We start from the raw sequence: 21,222 nt of genomic DNA, 5'->3' as shown, positions 1-21,222 counted from the left end.
TTTGTCAATGCTCAGTACTCACTGCATTTTCTAGACACAACAAATCCTGGCAGGGGGTTGGACTCAATGACCCTGGCAGTCCTTTCTGACCCTGAGATTCTATTTGATATCTTCAAAGCACTTTCCAAACAGCATCCTTGTCACACCTCTCCAAGGGACGCAAGTCCCCATTTGCCCTCGAATACAGATAAGGGAACCATCACCAGCTGCTTCCGTCTGGTGCCACTCTGGAGCCTAGGTAGCTGGTGCAGAATGATGCTTTGCCTTCCACAGTGGCAGTCCCAAAGACACCCCTCCAGATCCAGCCACTCCAGACTTGGGGCATGTTTGGATTCAAGTCCCAACGTTGCAGCTGCCTCTTTATTTCCATAATGTGCTGAATCGAACATTCAGTCTGGAACACCCCAGAACGTTTACACAGTCCAGATTAGCTGGGCTCCATCTCAACCCATTAGCTCCCAGAGCCCCTACCAAGGGTGGGGCCCTCTTGCACTAGCTGCTGTACATGCATGTAGTGAGGCCAACCCTGTGCTGAAGAGCTCTCAGCCTAAGTAGATGAGGCAGACAAAGGGTGGGTGAGACAGAACCCAGCAGAACTCAGCTCCAGCAGGAGCAGAGGCATTAAGTGGCTTGCCAAGGTCACACCAGGAGTCTGGCAGAACCAGGAATCAAGCCCAAGCCTCCTGAGTCCCACTCCAGTGCCTTAGCCACAAGATTCATCCTTCCCTCTCATAAGGAATCCACTGTACTACCTCCTGCATCATCATTAGTTCTCCCTTTACAAACCCCCACAAGGAGCCAGGACTAGTGAGACCATCATGTTCCGAAGCCAGGCCCCTGCATCTGTGATTCACCTGCCAAGAATGTAGCACTCAGTAAAAGAAGGAGCCTATAAAACCCATGCAGCTCCTTGCAGCACCATAGAAGAATCGGTTCACCCTGGAAGGCATCCTGAGGGGAAGCAAACTAGGTGCACACCCCAGGGTTTACAAAATGGATGGACCAGGGCAGCTTTTAGTAAAGTACCTGCATTTGGAAACTAGGCTTCAACATGTGTTGCAACTGCTGCTACTAAAACATATGGCCAGATGTTCAACTGGCATAAGTCAGCATCCACGGATCATTGCCAGGCTGCACCAGCCAAGGATCTGGCCCATGGTATTTAAATTAAACATAGCTCCAAGCCTGGCATTTTAGAACAGTCTCCATCTACTTGCTCTCAGACACATGACACAAAGAGCCTTGAGAAAGTGCCTGCAGCAGAGGATGTGTGACTACAGAAACTCTGGGGGCTGGGGGCAGGGAGACAGAGGAATGAACCTTGCTGAGCTGCTCCATTTGTAGGAAACCAACAACAATCTCTAGTTCTTATATACTGTAGCTCTTTTCATCATCACTTTACAAAGGGAAGTCGGTATCATTATCCCCATTCTACAGATTGGGAAACTGAGGCACAGAGCAGGGACAGGAATTATCAAGGCCACCCAGCAGGCCAGTGGCAGAGCTGGGAATACAACTCTAGCTGCCTGATGTCACAGCCTAATGCAACTCTGTAAGAAAAATCAAGTTACAATTCTTGCAAATTGGGAACTCCTTCTTACCTAGAGTGACCATATGTCTCATTTTGGCTGGGACAGTCCCTTTTTTTAAGCCCTGTCCCAACAATCCCAACTTATATATATATATATAAAGTGGGGTGCAGTGCGGAGGAACATGCTGGGGGCAGGGCAGGCGGAGATGCCAGCCCCACACAGGCAGGGAGGCTGGGCTGGAGGGGTAGCGTTCCAGAATGTGTGGGGTCGGCAGGGTTCCGGCAACAGCCTGGCGTGGGGCCAGGGCACTCAGGCAAGTGGCTGGGGATGTCCAGTTTTCCCTTTGGGAAATATGGTCACATATTCTTACCTGAAGTACCTTGCAGGGTTTATACATCACCAGTGGTCAGGGTCTTGGCTTAATGCACAATCTGGAAATACAGCAAGCAAACTCTAGAACCTTGTGGCCACAAGGTCAGCACTGACCTAGAAGGCAGAGTTCCACCTATTGAGCCCCAACAGCCCAGGCAGCTGCTTCTAGGAGGTCTCCCATCCACGCACTGGCTAGCCCAAGGGTCTTTAGCTTTTGAAGGCTGCGGGGGAGGGGGCTGTGGTATATGAGAGGAGAAGGAGGCTAGTTTTGTTCTGTATCATTAGCTGATTGGAGTCCCACATCTGTGACTAAGCAACAGCTGCTGAGGACAAGCAGGCAGGGGGAGCCTCAGAGACTTTCCAATGTTGTCATGGATTTGGCAGTTCAAGGCTGTTCCTCCAGTGCTAAGTACAATGATTCTTCAGCGCTCCCATCCTTAGCCAGACTATTGGGGTGAGTCAGATATAGGATTCACTAGCTGACTAATCTACCAATGCAGTGCAGGCTCCCTGGGGTCATGCACCCAGGAGAGAATCTCGCAGTTACACCAGTTTGCCTCTGGAGAAGAGCCATAAATGGAGGGACTGGGTCTGGTTCCTAAGGACAGTCTCTTCAGCACAGCTATCAATGGACGCTGCATGCCTCAATGCCTGAGGACCTGGGCCATCAGGTGCTAGCAGTACTCTGGTGGCATCACCTCAAGGTGGGATAATGTCTTGCACTGCTGTATGGCACCCTGAGGGTTAAAGAAAGAACAGTGGGGATGGGGCTCACAGGACAACCTATCCGGGCCTGTGGCCTGCAGAGCAGAGGCTATGCAAGAGTGAGGGGATTCTCAGGGCTCGGGTGTGAAATTGTCTGTGTGCTCTCCATAGCGTGCTGTTAGTCCAGCAGCTAAAGAGTTAGCTACCAGGTTGCATGCAGAGGGCCTGTTGCATTCAAGGCTCAACCCTGCAGGCCTGGCCAACTTCAGCATGAAATTTTGCTCAGTAAGGACTGCAGGCTCGGGCCCATATCGGAAGAGGAAATCACAGTGAGCCCAATGCTAGTGAGAGTAGCTAGAGTGATTGAGGACTCCAGTTGAGGATCAGGCCCAACATATGGAGACAATGTCTCCACACAGACCAATTTGTTTTGGAGCCTTGTCAAGCCTCCACTGAGCAATCCTGAGCCTGGACCTCTCCCTGGCCCCAGGCATTAGGAGTAAACGTTACCCATCCCTCACTCCCCACTGAGCTGGGAACACAGAGATTCTTGTGCTCTCCCACCGCACAGAGCCTCACTCCACCCAGCCATTACCCGAAACCTGATCGCTTTGCTCCTCCAGCTAACCTCTGCCTGCGAAGGCTGGGGCTTTGATCACAGCAGCACCAGCGAGATTGATGGTCTCAATAAAAGCCTTTCATAGTCTTCATTTCCCACTATCACTCCCTAGGGAGCTTTTGCATATCACCACTATGAAGTGAGTGGGGGGAAGTGAGGCTGGAAGAGGTGGACTCCTTCTTCTCTCTCTCCCCCCCCCAGTGTAATGACAGTGCATTGTGCAGCTTTTAATAAAAATGATAAAGATCCATCTCCAGAACTGTTCTGGGAGCCTTTTTTATTTTTAAAAGGGATTTTGTTTAATTCAATTGAGATTCGCACAGAGCTGAGGCAGGAACGAAACACAACAGAGGGAATCGGCCATGGCTCGGCCAGAACTCCCCACAGCGCCTGTTGCATTTGCCTGTGCTGGGTTTGCTTAGTCTGTTAGATTTATTTATTTGCACCAGGGAGGGGCAGTTTTTCACACACGCTGTTTGCACAGGTGCCAATTAAGCAAAACAGCTGTCAGCTTACCAGCAGTTAAGCAAATCCATGAAGAAACCATTAGCCATTTGCTCTTAAATCCAATCATCCACTACTGGTATCAAGCTGTAACCTGGTGATGCAGTGGAATAAATCTGTGGCTGCACAGGAATTCATGCTAATCACCACAGTGCCTGGAATATCACTGTGGTAGTGGCAGTAGAACTCAGTCTCCTGCTCCAAAACCACCAACTCCTCCCCACTTTTGCTAAAGGAGAATCTCCCCATTAGCTGTTAGCAGTATAGGGTCTACGACACAGCTGTGTAGCTCTGATTCTATGCAGTAGAGAGCAGAGGAATATCAAATAAGGCCAGTGCAGGCCAGATCCTCAAAGGTATTTAGGTGCCCAACTCATTGATTTCAATACCTTTGAGGATCTGGGCCTACGTTATGTAACGTGCATATATTAGCATACTGCCTGTTTTTTAAGAGGTGGGCCTCATGGGCCACTGCAGGGCAGCCCCTGCCACACCCCTCCCACCCCATGTGAGGGGAGAATAGGGGTGATTTCCTGGAGGGGGGACACAGCTGGTTCTGTGCTTGAAGTAGAGACCCCCTGAACTGAGAGCATTCTCCAAGACTGTCCTTATGACTGCCCTATGGTCTTTGCTCCAACCTCGCTAGCACAATGGGCTTCATGGAAACACTGAATCAGGCCAAAGTGGCCAAGCACAGCCCTCTGTGAAGCCTGATATTTCTGCACTGGTGCTTTAGGCCAGTGGTCTCCAAAGTGGGGTGCATAAGAGGATCCTTGGGGGTATGCGGCAGGAGGAGCGCTTTTTTTTTTTTTGCTTCATCAGTTCGGGTGGCTGTCAGAGTTTTTTTTTGGCTTCGGCAAAAATGGTAGAGCTGCTGCGGCAGGGGGTGTGTGCTCAAAATATTTTACTGATAGGGGTGCGCGATCAAAAAAGTTTGGAGACCACTGCTTTAGGTCCAGATTTTTTAAGCTATGTAGACATTACTGTGCTCAGCGTCACAACACCACACCAATTTAGGAGTATAAATCTCTCTTTCAAAAGGGATTTAGGCATCTAAACCCCATCAACTGGAATTCTGGCTCCCAAGTTCCTAAGTCCCTTTTGAAAGGAGGAGTCAGGCTCCTCAATCAATTAGGCATTGCGATGCTGAGCGCAACGCCTACGTAGCTTTACAAACCTGGGCCTTGGTGGCAAGGGGGCATGGAGAAGCCAGTGATTTCGGTAGCCCCTGAAGTCCAGAGCCCTTGGAATTGCCCCAGTACAGCACTAGTGAGAGCGAGACACACACTCCTAGGGCAAGGGAAGTCCCAGAATGTTCTATGCCCCTATCACCCACAGAGAATTCCCATAGCGCACACAAGAAGCCTCCTGGAGGTCATCAGTGCCCCCTACCCCCACTGCCTTCAGCCTGGTGGGAATGGGAGACCCTGGAAGGACAAGCACATTTACTGTTGTGCCAGTCTGGGCCAGAGGGTACTTCTCTGGCTGTTTGCAAGCGAGTTTGGTGTTCACCATGGAAGTGCTCCTGGCAGGGGACAGGCAGAGTGCATTCAGGGGCTGTGCAAGCTTCCCACACTCCACAAACATCTCTGCTGAGACACCTCACTGACTGCACCCCCTGTTATACCTGCCCTGGACCCTCAGCTTCCCCATGCCTCTGCCAATCCCCCTCAAGCCAGTCCAGTAGCCAAGGCTGGATCCACCTACCAAGCAGCTATATGCCAGTCCCCACCTGCGCTATTAACCCTTCAGACCCTGACTCAGCATTAAAGCCACACATGGTGAAATGCTCAGAGACTGAAGGGAGACAATGGTGCCACCACTGCACGGAGCGCTGAGCTGCAGCTCCTTTCCTAGGCTGCTCAGCACTAAATAGGCTGGTCAGCCATGGAGAATCTCACCCCACCATCTGTCCTCACCACTGATCACCCAGCCTGCCAACTGCCCCTCCAAATAGCAGCCTGCAACAGTCACTGCACCCTAAGCCCCACACTTCAGAAGCTAATTGGCCCACATGCCCCTGCTTGTAGCACATTTCCCCGCCCCACCCCATGTTCCCTTGGCCACAGAACCCATCCAATGACTGAACTGCAAGGGGGTGGGGGTGCATGGCAAAGCATGGGCCCCCGGTCTGGACAGCCTCTGAATGTTGGAACAGCTGCAGCTGGACTGGGCAGCTCAGACCCAGCTCTAGAGCAGCGGTTCTTAAAGTGACACTTAATAGCTTACAATGGTGATTAGAAATCGTTAGCTAAGCAAACTCAAGGGGAGTTCTAAATGCCTTTTGCTCCAGTGATATTTTGAACATCAAGAACAGAACTAAGTGCCTCAAACAAACTCTCTGGCAGCCAGGAGCAGCAGATTAAAGTTTGCATTTATGAACTGGAGTAATAAATAGTGGAACATCACTAGTCACATGAAGATTCAGTAGCCTGAATTTCCCTTTTAGTTTGTCAGGCCAAAGTTTACTAATGAAGTCCCCCCTGCAGCAGGGAACAGCAACTTAAGACACCCCCACAAAGTAAAATGTTACCTTCTTCAGTCAACTCTTCTGAGAGGAGGGCAGATGCACGAAACTTCTCTCCTCTGCAACAGTAGGAAGATGGTAATCCTGTTAAAAATTTAGTCTCATTGAGAGAAACTTACAGGTCAGCCACTTTCCTGCTTTCTCTCCCTGTATTTCAAAGTTACCCCCAAGAGCTAGTTGTCTGGAGGCAAGTGCACTCAGCAACTGCTGCAGCTGTTCCTGTGTTTCCTAATCTCATCAGAGGATCCCAGCAGAGATGCAGCCATGCAAGCTTAAAGGCAAAGTTCAGCACACCGGAGAGAGGAGGCTCTCTATTGCTGGGGAACTTTATCCCCTCCATTGCTAAGAGGGCTTGGCTCAGGGCCACCCCAGGGTTTAGAAAATTAAAAGCAACCAGTTGGTGCTTTGCTCGCCCTTTTATTATCAACTACATTTCTGGAGAGTCTGCAGACAGCTCTCCGCCCCAGCACTTTGTCCATTCTGCTGTTCCACACACACACACACCACTGAGAGCTGTAGTGAACCCAGAGCCCTGAGGGACCAAACTCCAGCAAAATAGCCCCCACTTTGGCCTGTGCTGGCTGACATGAAAGGCAGGAGAACAGATCTCCAGCTGGGGTAAATCGGCATAGCTCCACTGGAGTCAATGGGCCAGCTCATCAGCTGGTGTAAATCAGAAATCCCCCTTTGATTTCAGTGGAGCTATGGCAATTTACATCAGCTGAGAATCTAGCCCAGGAGCTTCCCTCCCTTTCCTTTATATCTGACTTGCTCTGTTCTTTTGCCCCTGCTACCGCTAGTTGCTCCAAATACATGAGGAGGGCTCTCTGGCCTAGCCCCAATCCAACACGGCTTGGGAAGAGAGCTGAGTTAACTCAATTTTTGGTTGCATGTGACTAGAGCAAGGGGGAAAGGGCCCATTGACAGCCCTAGAGACTGAAGTCCTCTCTAGTCACAGGACGGGTACAGCTCAGCCAACAGCAGTGCAAGCTTCCTCCCTGCCAGCGTAACTGCGCCCTGTCTGCTAACTGACCTGATGGGAGGGCATTTGCAGTGCAGAGTGCCCACATGAGTCATCCCACAGCAGGTTCAAGCCTGGTGCATTGCTACCCTGCATCCCCATTTGTGCTGTTCCACAATCTTCCTTCTGTACCTACCTATTGTAGAGATACCTATCAAGGTAACAAGAAGAGTTTCTACAGGAATGTTGGCAACAAGAAAAAGGTCAGGGAAAGTGTGGGACCCTTACTGAATGGGGGAGGCAACCCAGTGACAGATGATGTGAAAAAAGCTAAAGGATTCAATTCTTTTTTTGCCTCGGTCTTCACAGCAGGGGCGGCTCCAGGCACCAGAACACCAAGCCCACAGTTTCGGCGGCAATTCGGCTGCGGGTACGCCGAAGGCGCGGGACCAGCGGACCTCCCGCAGGCATGCCGCTGAATCCGCGTTACCAGCGGACCGCCCGCAGGCGCACCGCCAAAAGCCGCCTGCCTGCCATGCTTGGGGCGGCAAAAAACATAGAGCCGCATCTGCTTCACAGACAAGGTCAGCTCCCAGGCTGCTGCACTGGGCAACACAGTATGGGGAGGAGGTAAACAGCCCTCAGTGGTGAAAGAACAGGTTAAGGACTATTTAGAAAAGCTGGATGTGCACAAGTCCATGGGGCCAGATCTAATGCATCCAAGGGTGCTGAGGGAGTTGGCTGATGTGATTGGAAAGAGTCCAGTGGAGGGCAACAAAAATGATTAAGGGGCTGGAGCACATGATTTATGAGGAGAGTCTGAGGGGACTGGACTTATTTAGTCTGCAGAAGAGAAGAATGAGGGGGGATTTGATAGCTGCTTTCAACTACCTAAAAGGAGTATCCAAAGAGGATGGATCTAGACTGTTCTCAGTGGTAGCAGATGACAGAACAAGGAGTAATGGTCTCAAGTTGCAGTGTGGGAGGTTTAGGTTGGATATTAGGAAAAACTTTTTCACTAGGAAGGTGGTGAAGCACTGGAATGGGTTACCTAGGGAAGTGGTGGAATCTCCTTCCTTAGAGGTTTTTAAGGTCAGGCTTAACAAAGCCCTGGCTGGGATGATTTAGTTGAGGATTGGTCCTGCTTTGAGCAGGGGGTTGGACTACATAACCTCCTGAGGTCCCTTCCAACCCTAATATTCTATGATTCTAGGTACCTAGCCCACAGAAACAGTGGCTTCTGGGAGATTTTAGAAAGCCTTCTTGAATACTTCCATGAGTCCAGGCAATCTGTGTGGAAGAGGACAGATTCCCCTAGTCTCTTTGGAAACTCGCATAATTCCCCACAGAGCATGTGTGGAGACTGAATCCAGCAGCCCATGCAGCTTCTCAGGAGGGCAGGTAACATTTGTTCATGCAGAAAGGCCTTTTGACTAAACAAATCTTCATAAAAAATGGTCGACGTAGTCAAACTTAGAGTTAAGCAAACACAGGAAATGCAGGATATTCCAACATTGGCTTTTGTTCCAAATCAGGACGAAAAGTTGAAACATCTCATTTTCTCTTGGAACAAAATGTTGATTTTGGAATTTTTCAATAGAAATTAAACATTTCAATATTCTCCAGTTAAAACGTTTAATCTCAGTTTGTTGAACTGACCTGCAACATTCCATTTTGAGGCATTTCAATGTTAAACTGCATTTATTATTTCTATTATTATATAATTTATATATGGATAGATGTAATTTATTTATATGAACTAATGTGGCACATTGTCTTGTGGGAGCTGTAGTTCAGAATGCCTGATGCCCCCATTCTCCTCTATGGACCAGTGCTCCCTGGACAGACTACATTTCCCATTATGCACTTGCAGCTGTATGACTCCCAAGATGCATTACATCAGAGGAAAGACTCTGTTGTATCATGGGAGATGTAGTCCAGCCAGGGAGCTCAGCCCATAAGAGAAAAATGGGGCACCGAAACACATTTCCAGGGGCAACATGTCACAATAGGGAACTGCAGATTAATGTTGAATGTTTCAGGTCAGTTCAACAAACCAAAATATTTCAGTTCAGGTTTCCCAGAAGAGCAGCCCACCTAGCCAATGAGGATCAGGCCAGGAGGGATGTCATTATGGATGAACTGAGCTGGGTGTGCCAAGGATGGACCCAGTGGCAGCTACTTGCGCTGAGGAGGCAGGGTGATCTGGATCTCGTGATGCTGGGAAGTGAGTGCCTCATGATAGGCTACCTCTGCCCTTTTACAAATATGAGGGCTGGTATTTATAAGAACCCAGAAAACCCTTCTCCCATCCCCAGAACCTGCAAAATCAGTCCCCTTCAGTGCATATTAAAATAGCAATCTGCACATTGGCATAGCAGCCTCCTTGTTCCCTGCTTCCACCTCCCCCTGTCAGCTGCCATCAGCATGGTTGTGTCAGGATCCTGGCCGTACCCCAGACAGATCCCAAAAATCCTGGCACAGTATCAGGCAGGCCCTTCCCTCACCCCCCTGCTCTGGAGATAGTTTTCCTCCTCCCTGTCCTCTGTGATTACGCTGCAAAGTACTTCCATGTTGTGCTGGGTGTAATACACAAAAGGCTAGACTGGGAGTGGGGGTTCTGTTGTCAGGTCTGTCACTAATCTACTGTGTGACTTTCGACAAGTCACTTCCTCTATTCCCCCTGCTTTGTCTGTCTGGTCTATTTCGACTAATCTCTTTAGGACAGGGACAGTCTCACGGTGTGTGCCTACAGCACCTAGCACAAGGAGGCCTGACTTTGGTTGGGGCCACTAGGCCTTACTGCTGGGCAAAACTCTGCAGTCCTGACACAGGTAAAACTCCCTTTGAAGTCATAGGTCATTTTCCATGATTAAGGACTATAAAGACGCTACAGGGTTTGGGATCATCAGATGTCTTTTATTAAACGTATCTGATCTTGCTTCCAGTTAAGTTTATGAGACGTCATTACATTACCTTCCATGGGAGCCAGATAGGATCCACAGTGTTTGACAGAGATCCTGATGTTATGTAATTCTCCACCTACAACTATCTCAAGCCGTAATGCTTTTCACTACTTTCTCTTCAACATATTGCTTAAATATCTTATTCTGTGGACTTCTCTGATCAATGGTTTTTCCTTCACTCTTTTTTCTGTTTTTTGCACACAGTAACTGGAGACCTGCTACATGTATGTGTCTAATATTGCTGAAAAAATTATGTTCATTCATAGAATCATAGAAGATTAGGGTTGGACGAGACCCTCAGGAGGTCATCTAGTCCAACTCCCTTGCTCAAAGCAGGACCAACACCAACTAAATCATCCCAGCCAGGGCTTTGTCAAGCCGAGCCTTAAAACCCTCTAAGGATGGAGATTCCACCATCTGCCTGGGTAACCCATTCCAGTGCTTCACCACCCTCCTAGTGAAATAGTGTTTCCTAATATCCAACCTAGACCTCCCCCACTGCAATTTGAGACCATTTCTCCTTGTTCTGTCATCTACCACCACTGAGAACAGCCGAGCTTCATCCTCTTTGGAATCCCCTTCAAGTAGTTGAAGGCTGCTATCAAATACTCCCTCACTCTTCTCATCTGCAGACTAAACAATCCCAGTTCCCTCAGCCTCTCCTTGTAAGTTATGTGCCCCAGCCGCCTAATACTTTTCATTGCCCTCCGCTGGACTCCCTCCAATTTCTCCACATCCTTTCTGTAGTGGGGGACTGAACGCAATACTCCAGGTGTGGCCTCACCAGTGCCAAATAGAGGGGAATAATCACTTCCCTCGACCTGCTGGCAATGTTCCTACTCATGCAGCCCTGTGACGTCATTGACATAATCTGTAACAGTATAGATCACTGTTGTGACCACTGTTATATATTTGCAGCATATATTGTATAAAGGTTGTCGTGTAAGGGGTCTATGGAGAGGTTATGGTTTGCTGGTTATGATTATGCTGTCTATCTATGTGTATCATTTTTGTAGTTGAAGTTATGAATATTGGCTCTATACTGTCTGTATTTCAAATTTATGCTATGCTTCTGGGTGACACCCCAGACAAGTTGGTGTCAGCTCTGCCTAGCCTGCTTGATGGCCCATTAAGGACCATCAGCTATACAACTGACCCATTGAGAGAAGGTAGATACACCTTGTGACTCAGCAAAGTATGCAGGGACTTGCCCATGTGACTCCAAACTCCATTTTGCTGTAATTTTCCACAGTAAGGACAAAGAGGTGTCCTTACACCTGGAAGAGACTATAAAAGGCAGCTGCCTCATCTCCATCTTGTCTTTAAAATTAATTAGTGGAGATATCCCATCTCCTAGAACTGGAAGGGACCTTGAAAGGTCATCAAGTCCAGCCCCCTGCCTTCACTAGCAGGACAAAGTACTGATTTTGCCCCAGATCCCTAAGTGGCCCCCTCAAGGATTGAACTCACAACCCTGGGTTTAGCAGGCCAATGCTCAAACCACTGAGCTATCCCTCCCCCCCAATCCTGCTTCTTACCTCTGGAGGGACTTTGCTACAAACTGAAGCTCTAAACAAAAGAATGAATGACCCATCCCAGCTGGGGATGTACTCCAGAGACTTGATTTGAACCTGCAGTTTATTACATCACTGATACAAGTCTGAACCAATAACTTTGCCAGGACTGTATGTAATTGATTCCATTTAACCAGTTCTAGCTCTCATCTATATCTTTTTCCTTTTATGAATAAACCTTTAGATTTTTAGCTTCTAAAGTATTGGCAACAGCGTGATTTGTGGGTAAGATCTGATTTGTATATTGATCTGGGTCTGGGGCTTGGTCCTTTGGGATGGAGAGAACCTTTTTTCTTTTACTGGGGTATTGGTTTTCATAACCATTTGTCCCCATAACGAGTGGCACTGGTGGTGATACTGGGAAACTGGAGTGGCTAAGAGCCAGTGAGGTAAAACCAAAGTCTTCTCTGTTTGGCTGGTGTGCATAGAAACCCCAGCCTCGGGCTGTAACTGCCCTGCTTTAAGCAATTTGTCCTGAATTGGCACTCTCAGTTGTGTCCCACCAGAACCAACATCGTTACAAGCCCAATATGCTGTTAGCCTTTGTCATAACTATAAAGGGAAGGGTAACAGCTGTCCTGTGTACAGTACTATAAAATCCCTCCTGGCCAGAGACTCCAAAATCCTTTTCCCTGTAAAGGGTTAAGAAGCTCAGGTAACCTGGCTGGCATCTGACCTAAAGGACCAATAAGGGGACAAGATACTTTCAAATCTGGGGGGGGGGAAGGCTTTTGTTTGTGTTCTTTGTTTGGGAGTGTGTTCGTTCTCGGGACTGAGAGGGACCAGACATCAATCCAGGTTCTCCACATCTTTCTAAACAAGTCTCTCCTATTTCAAACTTGTAAGTAAATAGCCAGGCAAGGCGTGTTAGTTTTCCTTTGTTTTCTCAACTTGTAAATGTACCTTTTACTAGAGTGTTTATCTTTGTTTGCTGTACTTTGAACCTGAGACTAGAGGGGAGTCCTCTGAGCTCTTAAAGTTTGATTACCCTGTAAGGTTAATTTCCATACTGATTTTACAGAGATGATTTTTACTTTTTTTCTTTAATTAAAAGCCTTCTTTTTAAGAACCTGATTGATTTTTCCTTGTTTTTAAGATCCAAGGGGTTTGGATCTTGATTCACCAGGAGTTGGTGGGAGGAAGGAGGGGGGATGGTTAATTTCTCCTTGTTTTAAGATCCAAGGGGTTTGGATCTTGATTCACCAGGAGTTGGTGGGAGGAAGGAGGGGGGATGGTTAATTTCTCCTTGTTTTAAGATCCAAGGGGTTTGGATCTGTACTCACCAGGGAATTGGTGAAAGGTTTCTCAGGGATTCCCAGGAAGGGAATCTAATTGGGAAATGGTGGCAGCGGAACCAGAGCTAAGCTTAGAAGTTTTCATGCAGGCCCCTACATTTGTACCCTAAAGTTCAAAGTGGGGATCCAGCCTTGACAGCCTTCTTGGCAACAAGGGCACACTGCTGACTCATATCCAGCTTCTCATCCACTGTAATCCCCAGGTCCTTTTCTGCAGAACTGCTGCTTAACCATTCGGTCCCTAGTCTGTAACAGTGCATGGGATTTTTCCGTCCTAAATGCAGGACTCTGCACTTGTCCTTGTTGAACCTCATCAGATTTCTTTTGGCCCAATCCTCCAATTTGTCTAGGTCATTCTGGACCTTGTCCATACCTTCCAGCATATCTACCTCTCCCCCCAATTTAGTATCATCTGTGAACTTGCTGAGGGTGCAATCCATCCCATCATCCAGATCATTAATAAAGATGTTGAACAAAACTGGCCCCAGGACTGACCCCTGGGACACTCCGCTTGATACCGGCTGCCAATTAGACATCGAGCCGTTGACCACTACCCGTTGAGCTCGACAATCTAGCCAGCTTTCTATCCACCTTATAGTCCATTCATCTAATCCATACTTTTTAAACTTGCTGGCAAGAATACTGTGGGAGACCGTATCAAAAGCTTTGCTAAAGTCAAGATATATCACGTCCACTGCTTTCCCCATATTCACAGAGTCAGTTATCTCATCATAGAAGGCAATCAGGTTGGTCAGGCATGACTTGCCCTTGGTGAATCCATGTTGACTGTTCCTGATCACCTTCCTCTCCTCCAAGTGCTTCAAAATGGTTTCCTTGAGGACCTGCTCCATGATTCTTCCAAAAACTAAGGTTAGTCTGTATTTCCCCTGGTTCTCCTTCCGTTTTTTAAAGATGGGCACTATATTGCCTTTTTCCAATCACCTCCCCCGATCGCCATGAGTTTTCAAAGATAATGGCCAACGGGTCTGCAATCACATCAGCCAATTCCTTCAGCATCCTCGGATGCATTAGATCTGGACCCATGGACTTGTGCACAGCCAGCTTTTCTAAATAGTCCTTAACCTGTTCTTTCACCACTGAGGACTGCTCACCTCCTCCCCATACTGTGTTACCCAGAACAGCAGTGTGGGAGCTGACCTTGTCTGTGAAGACCAAGGCAAAAAAAGAATTGAGTACTTCAGCATTTTCCACATCATCTGTCACTAGGTTGCCTCCCCCATTCATTAAGGGTCCCACACTTTCCCTGAACTTTTTCTTGTTGCCAACATACCTGTAGAAACCCTTCTTCTTACCCTTCATATCCCTTGCTAGCTGCAACTCCAGTTGTGTTTTGGCCTTCCTGATTACAACCCTGCATGCTCAAGCAACATTTTTATACTCCTCCCTAGTCATCTTTGTATATCTCATTAGATTAATTGAAAATTCATGTTTGATCACATAATTAATTACTGTATTCTAAATTATTTGCACAGGGGGTGAAAGGAAATTAACCAAGATGCTTAAGGAAATACAGGGAACAAGGTTTTATATTTTCACACATTATAGCTTAATGGGGTTTCAATTACAGTTATGCACAACTTTCAGAGCAAACACCATTAGAGTCATGATTCCACACCAAAACTCTGGATCCTAACAATTTTGGCACTAGAAAGCAAGGATTATAATCCTGTTATGATTTACTTAGATGCTTAATTTGCCCCCCTTGAATAGTCCTCATTGATTTAATTGGGACTAGTCATATATGTAAATATAAACACATGCTTAAGTCATTGCAGGATGAATCCAAATTTCACAAATGGCCTGACCAACACCTTTGATTTTAACAACCCCGAATTTCAAACCATTTGAAATCTGGATCCAAATTTTGCAGCTTAGGCCCATCATTGCTTTATTTAAAAACCTCCAACATGGCCCATATTCACCAAGGACCATATACCTTTTGAGAGAAGCTGGGCTAGTTCATGATTTCATTTGGGAACACAGGGGACTTGACAATTTTGTTTGAGGTTTGTTTGTTTTCATTTCAAAGAAACCCACAAAAACTGAAAATGAAACATGGGGGCATGAATCCCCTGGGACCCTGAACTGCCAATAAAACAGGTCGCAGGGACCAACTGGAACCAGTGGGGTTTTCACAGCAAATGAGTTGATCAATCAAATGCTGATCAGACTCAAGATTTGAGTGCTCTTCACACAACATGTAGGGAGAAAGGAAAGACGAGTTCATTCTTCCAATACCATTAAAGGATTCCCGCTTTTAGACCTCCAGAGCAGCACGTTAATATTAACATTGTCTCCGTTGCTCTCTGGGAAATTATATGGCAATCTACATATCTGAGGAGAGCTTAGTCGGGAATTGTCCAACAAAACATTGGAAAATGCTGATTCATCAAAATTTAAACAGTTTCAGATTCAACAAAACAGCCAACTCATAAGAACAGCCATACTGGATCAGACCAAAGGTCCATCTAGTCCAGTATCCTGTCTTCTGACAGTGGTCAGTGCCAGATGCCCCAGAGGGAATGAACAGGTAATCATCAAGTGATCCATTCCCTGTCATTCATTCCCAGATTCTGGCAAACAGAGGCTAGGGATACCATCCCTGCCCATCCTGGCTAATAGCCACTGATGGACCTGTGACGGGTTGGATCACAGAAACCCCCTTGGGAGCTGCCACCAGATGTGCAAAGACTNATACAGCCATCTGCAGACAATGGGAGTCATCAAGATTCCAAACCATCATTAATGGTCCACACTTTACACAATTACAATAGGCCCTCAGAGTTACATTTTATATTTCTAGTTTTGGATACAAGAGTGGTACATTTATACAAATCAGATGATCATACTCAGTAGATTATAAGCTTTGTAATGATACCTTACAAGAGACCTTTTGCATGAAGCATATCCCAGTTACGTTACATTCACTTATTACCGTATTTTCTCTAAAACCATCTCAGTTACATTATATTGACTTATTATCAAGTTTTTATAAAACCATATAGACTGCACAACGTCACAGGACCTATACTCCATGAATTTATCTAGTTCTTTTTTGAACCCTGTTATAGTCTTGGCCTTCACAACATCCTCTGGCAAAGAGTTCCACAGGTTGACTGTGTGTTGTCCTTTTGTTTGTTTTAAACTGGCTGCCTATTAATTTCATCTGGTGGCCCCTAGTTCTTGTTATGAGAAGGAGTAAATAACACTTCCTTATTTACTTTCTCCACCCCAGTCATGATTTTATAGACCTCAATCATATCCCCCTTAGTTGTCTCTTTTCCAAGCTGAAAAATGCCAATCTTTTTAATCTCTCCTCATATGGAAGCCGTTCCATACCCCTAAATCATTTTTGTTGCCCTTTTCTGAAACTTTTCCAATTCCAGTTTATCTTTTTTGAGATGAGGCAACCACATCTGCACACAGTATTCAAGATGTGGGTGTACCATGGATTTATATAGAGACAATATGATATTTTCTGTCTTATTATCAATCCCTTTCTTAATGATTCCCAACATTCTGTTCGCTTTTTTGACTGCCTCTGCACATTGAGTGGATGTTTTCAGAGAACTAGCCACAATGACTCCAAGATTTCTTTCTTGAGTGGTGAAAGCTAATTTAGACCCCATGATTTTATATGTATAGTTGGGATTATGTTTTCCAATGTGAATTATTTTGCATTTATCAACATTGAATTTCATCTGCCATTTTGTTGCCCAGTCACCCAGTTTTGAGAGATCCTTTTGTAGCTCTTCGCAGTCTTCCTGGGACTTAACTATCTTGAGTAGTTTTGTATCATCTGCAAATTTTGCCACTTCACTATTTATCCTTTTTTCTAGATCATTTATAAATATGTTGACTAGGCCTGGTCCCAGCACAGACACCTGGGGGAAACCACTATTTACCTCTCTCCATTCTGAAAACTGACCATTTATTCCTACCCTTTGTTTCCTATCTTTTAACCAGTTACCAAACCATGAGAGGACCTTCCCTCTTATCACATGACAGCTTACTTTGCTTAAGAGCCTTTGGTGAGGGACCTTGTCAAAGGCTTTCTGAAAAATCTAAGTACCCTATATCTTTTGGATCACCCTTGTTCACATGCTTGTTGACCCTCTTAAAGAATCCTAGCAGATTGGTGAGGCATGATTTCCCTTTACAAAAACAGTGTTGACTCTTCCCCAACAAATTATGTTAATCTATATGTCTGAAAATTTTGTCCTTCACTATAGTTTCAACCGGTTTGCCCAATACCGAAGTGAGGTTTACCGGCCTGTAATTGCGGGGATCAATCTCTGGAGCCCTTTTTAAAAATTGGTGTCACATTAGCCATACTCCAGTCATTTGGTACAGAAGCTGATTTAAATGATAGGTTACAGACTACAATTGGTAGTTCTGCAATTTCACATTTGAGTTCCTTGAGAACTCTTGGGTGAATACCACTGGTCCTGGTGACTTATTACTGTTTAATTATCCATTTCTTCCCAAACCTCCTCTAATGACACTGGGATAGTTCCTCAGATTTGTTACCTAAAAAGAATAAAAGTATTCCTGTCTGGAAGTATGGGATCGTTTCCCTCTGCTCCAGTTGGATGTTCTCCTTCCCTGAGACTTTCATCCTCCTCAACAGCACAGAGGCTTTCACACCAGGGGTGGGACTGTTCTACTGTGTCCCGGAAAGTCTCATCTATGTACCTCTCTGTTTCCCTTAGCTTCTCCAGTTCAGCCACTCTGGTCTCCAAAGCCCATACATGGTCTCTGAGGTCCAGGAGCTCCTTGCACTAGATGCACACCTATGCCACTTGCTGGACATCTACCCAGGGCTGACTCCAGGCACCAGCCGACCAAGCACGTGCTTGGGGCGGCACCTTGGGGCAGGGCGGCGCTTGATTTTTTATTTTATTATTATTTTTTTTTTATTTGGTGGCGCGGCGCTCGGAGGAGGGGCGGGGGCTTCGGACGGCGTGGTGCTCGGGGGGGCAGGGCTTCAGGCGGCATGGTGCTCGGAGGGGGGGGGGGGCTTCGGGCACCGTGGTGCTCGGAGGGGGTGCGGGGGCTTCGGACGGCGCTCGGAGGGAGGGCGGGGGCTTTGGGCGGCGTGGTGCTCAGGGAGGTGGGGCTTCGGGCGGCGTGGTGCTCAGGGGGCGGGGCTTCGGGCGGCGTGATGCTTGGAAGGGGGCGGGGGCTTCGGGCGGCGTGGTTCTTGGGGGGGCGGGGCTTCAGGCGGCGTGGTGCTCGGAGTGGCGGGGTCTTGGGGGGCCGAGGTCTGGCGTGATCCGGTGCTCGGAGGGGGGGCGGGGGCTTCGGGCAGAGCGGCACTTGGAGGGGGCGGGGCTTCGGGTTGCATGGTGCTGGGGGGGCGGGGATTTCGGCGGCGCTCGCGGGGGTGGGGGTACGGCAGGGCAGCGCTCTTCTTTTTTGCCTGAGGTGGCAAAAAAGTTAGAGCTACCCCTGCATCTACCTACATTATCTTTTTACTCCTGAAGTTAGTTCCTTTGTTGAGGTTTTATTATTATCAGGGGGTGTTTTTGGCTTTAAGTTTAAAGAATGTTAAGTGTATCCAGCCCCACTCCCTCTGTAAACTCCCTGGCAAAACTCCCCTGTTAGCCCTGGTCTTCCTGAGTAGCCATGCCCCTTGGTTAAGGGTTGATGGGTGCTAAAAGGCTTAGGGATCAAAGCCTCGTTAAGAAGCTCTCAGCCTTGCCTAGCAAGCCGCTAGGCTCAGCACACACACGTACACGGTCCCCCAAACAAACAGACCACATGGTATATTTCAGTCAAGCAGCAAGTACACCACATACACAAACACACACACTACATACAACAAATTTACCCCAAGGTTCACATAATCACTCCTCCTTCACCTGGAGAACTCCCTTGCTAAACTCCCCTGTTAGCCGCTCCTGTTCACTAGCTCCCCTCAAAAAATCTCTGGTTAAAAAATGACTTGTCCAATGTCACACAGACTCAGATTGGTTCTCTCATATCTTTGCTGTTCTGAGGGAAAAAAGGGGGCAAATATAGTTACATCACTTTGGCCCCTCCATAATTCTGACATAGGGTTGGGGCCTGCCAGTCTCAGGGATGTTCTAAATAGTAGCTGTGTATAATAGCCCCTACCTATCCTCTATCACAGAATATCAGGGTTGGAAGGGACCTCAGGAGGTCATCTCGTCCAACCCGCTGCTCAAAGCGGGACCAATCCCCAGACAGATTATTGCCCCAAATCCCTAAATGGCCCCCTCAAGGATTGAGCTCACAACCCTGAGTTTAGCAGGCCAATGCTCAAACCACTGAGCTATCCAGCCCCATACTATCAGACAGGAAGCCATTCCTACATGACAGGAAGGGTGGTATAGTGATTAGAGCAGAGGACTGGGACTCAAGAGAGCTAGAGTGCCGTCCCAGTTCTGCCACTGACTTGCCACGTGTCCCCCAGCCTGCTACAGTTAGCGTCAGCCGTGGGAGCAGCAGCACCAGAGGGGAGCATAGTGAACTAAGCTAGCAAGTGCAAGCAGTGTCAGATCCTCAGCTAGTGTGAATCTGTAGCTCCACGGAGCTGGGGAGCTGGCCAGTACTCAGCATCTCTTCGCCCACCCCTGCTGTCAGCCACAGGCTAGTTTTTCCAGTGCAGGCAAACCCTGTGAGTTACCTTCCAAGAAATGTGGGCATGGTTTGTTACCCTGTTTGAGCATAGGCGCCGACTTCCTCTCTTCCCGGAGGGGGTCAACACCCCCCACTCCACCCTAGGCCTGCCCCAACTCTATCCCTTCCTCCAAGCCCCCACCTCTGCCCCACCTCTTTCCGCCCCTGCTCTGCCCCCACCCCCACTCCAACCCTTCCCCAAGGCCCCACCCCCGCCCCACCTCTTCCTACCCCCTCCCCTGAGCACGCCCTGTCCCTGCTCCTCCTCCCAATGCCTCCTGCATGCCACTGAACAGCTGTTCTGCAGCATGCAGGAGGTGCTGAGAGGGAGGGGGAGGAGTTGATCAGTGGGGCCAGTAGGAGGTGCTGGAGGGTGGGGGGGGCAGGAGGCGCTGGAGGGTAGGGGGGTGCTTGGCTGCCGGTAGATGCTAAGCACCACCAAAAATTTTTCCATGGGTGCTCCAGTCCTGGAACACCCATGGAGTCGGTGCCTATGTGTTTGAGGGCCTTCCAGGAAAACCACAACACTATTTAAATCCAAGTGCCTTTTTGACATGGGCAGACAGATGATTAAATGGTAGCAGGTAAGTGGATCTATGGGCCAGGTCTTCAGCTGGTGTAAATCAGCATAGACCCACTGAAGTCAAAGCAGCTATTAGGACTCTGCCCTATTGGGATTCTGTCAGATCTGTTTGAAAGCTTTGAACGATCCCCCCCAAAATCTGCCATTTTCATGTTTTCCTCAGCGATCAAGGTGTAACTCCACGGAAATTCCTTCTTACACCATGAAGGGTGAAATCCTGAGTTTTTACTCAAGCAAATCTCCCATTGAAGACAATGGCATTACTCCATTACTCCAGATTTACACTAGAGTATCTGAGATTGGAATATGGCCTTGTGTGAGTATTGCAGAATTTGGCATGTAGAAAATACTTTGGCCAACCCAGCTCCGACTCAGGTTTCATTGTAAAGGTACTTAAACCAATAGGAATAAACCATTCAAATTAGTATGCAGGGAACAGGATCTAATTGAGGAAATAAAGTAATCTGGGTGAAGGCCAGACAGTGCCATTATGTGGTTACATTAGCCCAATGCCCACATCATTACTGATCTTACGGCTGGTCTGTCCAGATCGATATCACAGTCATTATTAAACAACACACAGGGAACCACCCCACCCTCCATCCCACCTCAGGAATGTTATTTCCCTTGATCTGGATTATTACCCCATCAATCCATGGAGAGATTCTCCTCTTACCTAGTGCCAGGCATGGCCTCCGATAATCAGGCCTAGTGGTTTGAGCATGGATCACAACTAGGCATAGGGTGGACCTGGACCAAGGGTGGTGCTGGAATCGAGATCTGGGGGTGGGCCGGGGTCACAACCGAGATCAGAGTCTGTAGACAAACCAGGATCAGAACCGTAGCCAGAGTCCAGGTGCAGGCAAGAGGTCGAAGCCAGAGTCCAAAGACACACGAAATTGATACCAAAGCCAAATT

At 47.7% G+C, this 21,222-nt stretch overlaps 1 protein-coding gene across 3 annotated transcripts in view; it reads right to left on the bottom strand.

Moving 5' to 3' along the window:
* STRA6 (signaling receptor and transporter of retinol STRA6) overlaps positions 1-6,718 on the bottom strand; it is a 60,646-nt gene extending 53,928 nt beyond the window's left edge. For all 3 annotated transcript variants that reach the window (XM_034784669.1, XM_034784668.1, XM_034784670.1), the window contains exon 1: positions 6,266-6,718. The gene's annotated coding sequence lies outside the window, so the exon portion shown is untranslated. The remainder of the gene's footprint in view (positions 1-6,265) is intronic.
* Positions 6,719-21,222: the final 14,504 nt, after the last annotated feature.

The sequence above is a fragment of the Trachemys scripta genome, chromosome 10 (assembly GCF_013100865.1).
Source record: "Trachemys scripta elegans isolate TJP31775 chromosome 10, CAS_Tse_1.0, whole genome shotgun sequence".
In the NCBI taxonomy this organism is placed as follows: domain Eukaryota; kingdom Metazoa; phylum Chordata; order Testudines; family Emydidae; genus Trachemys; species Trachemys scripta.
Note: the sequence above shows the minus strand (reverse complement) of the source record. Positions and strands in the feature narration are given on the sequence as shown.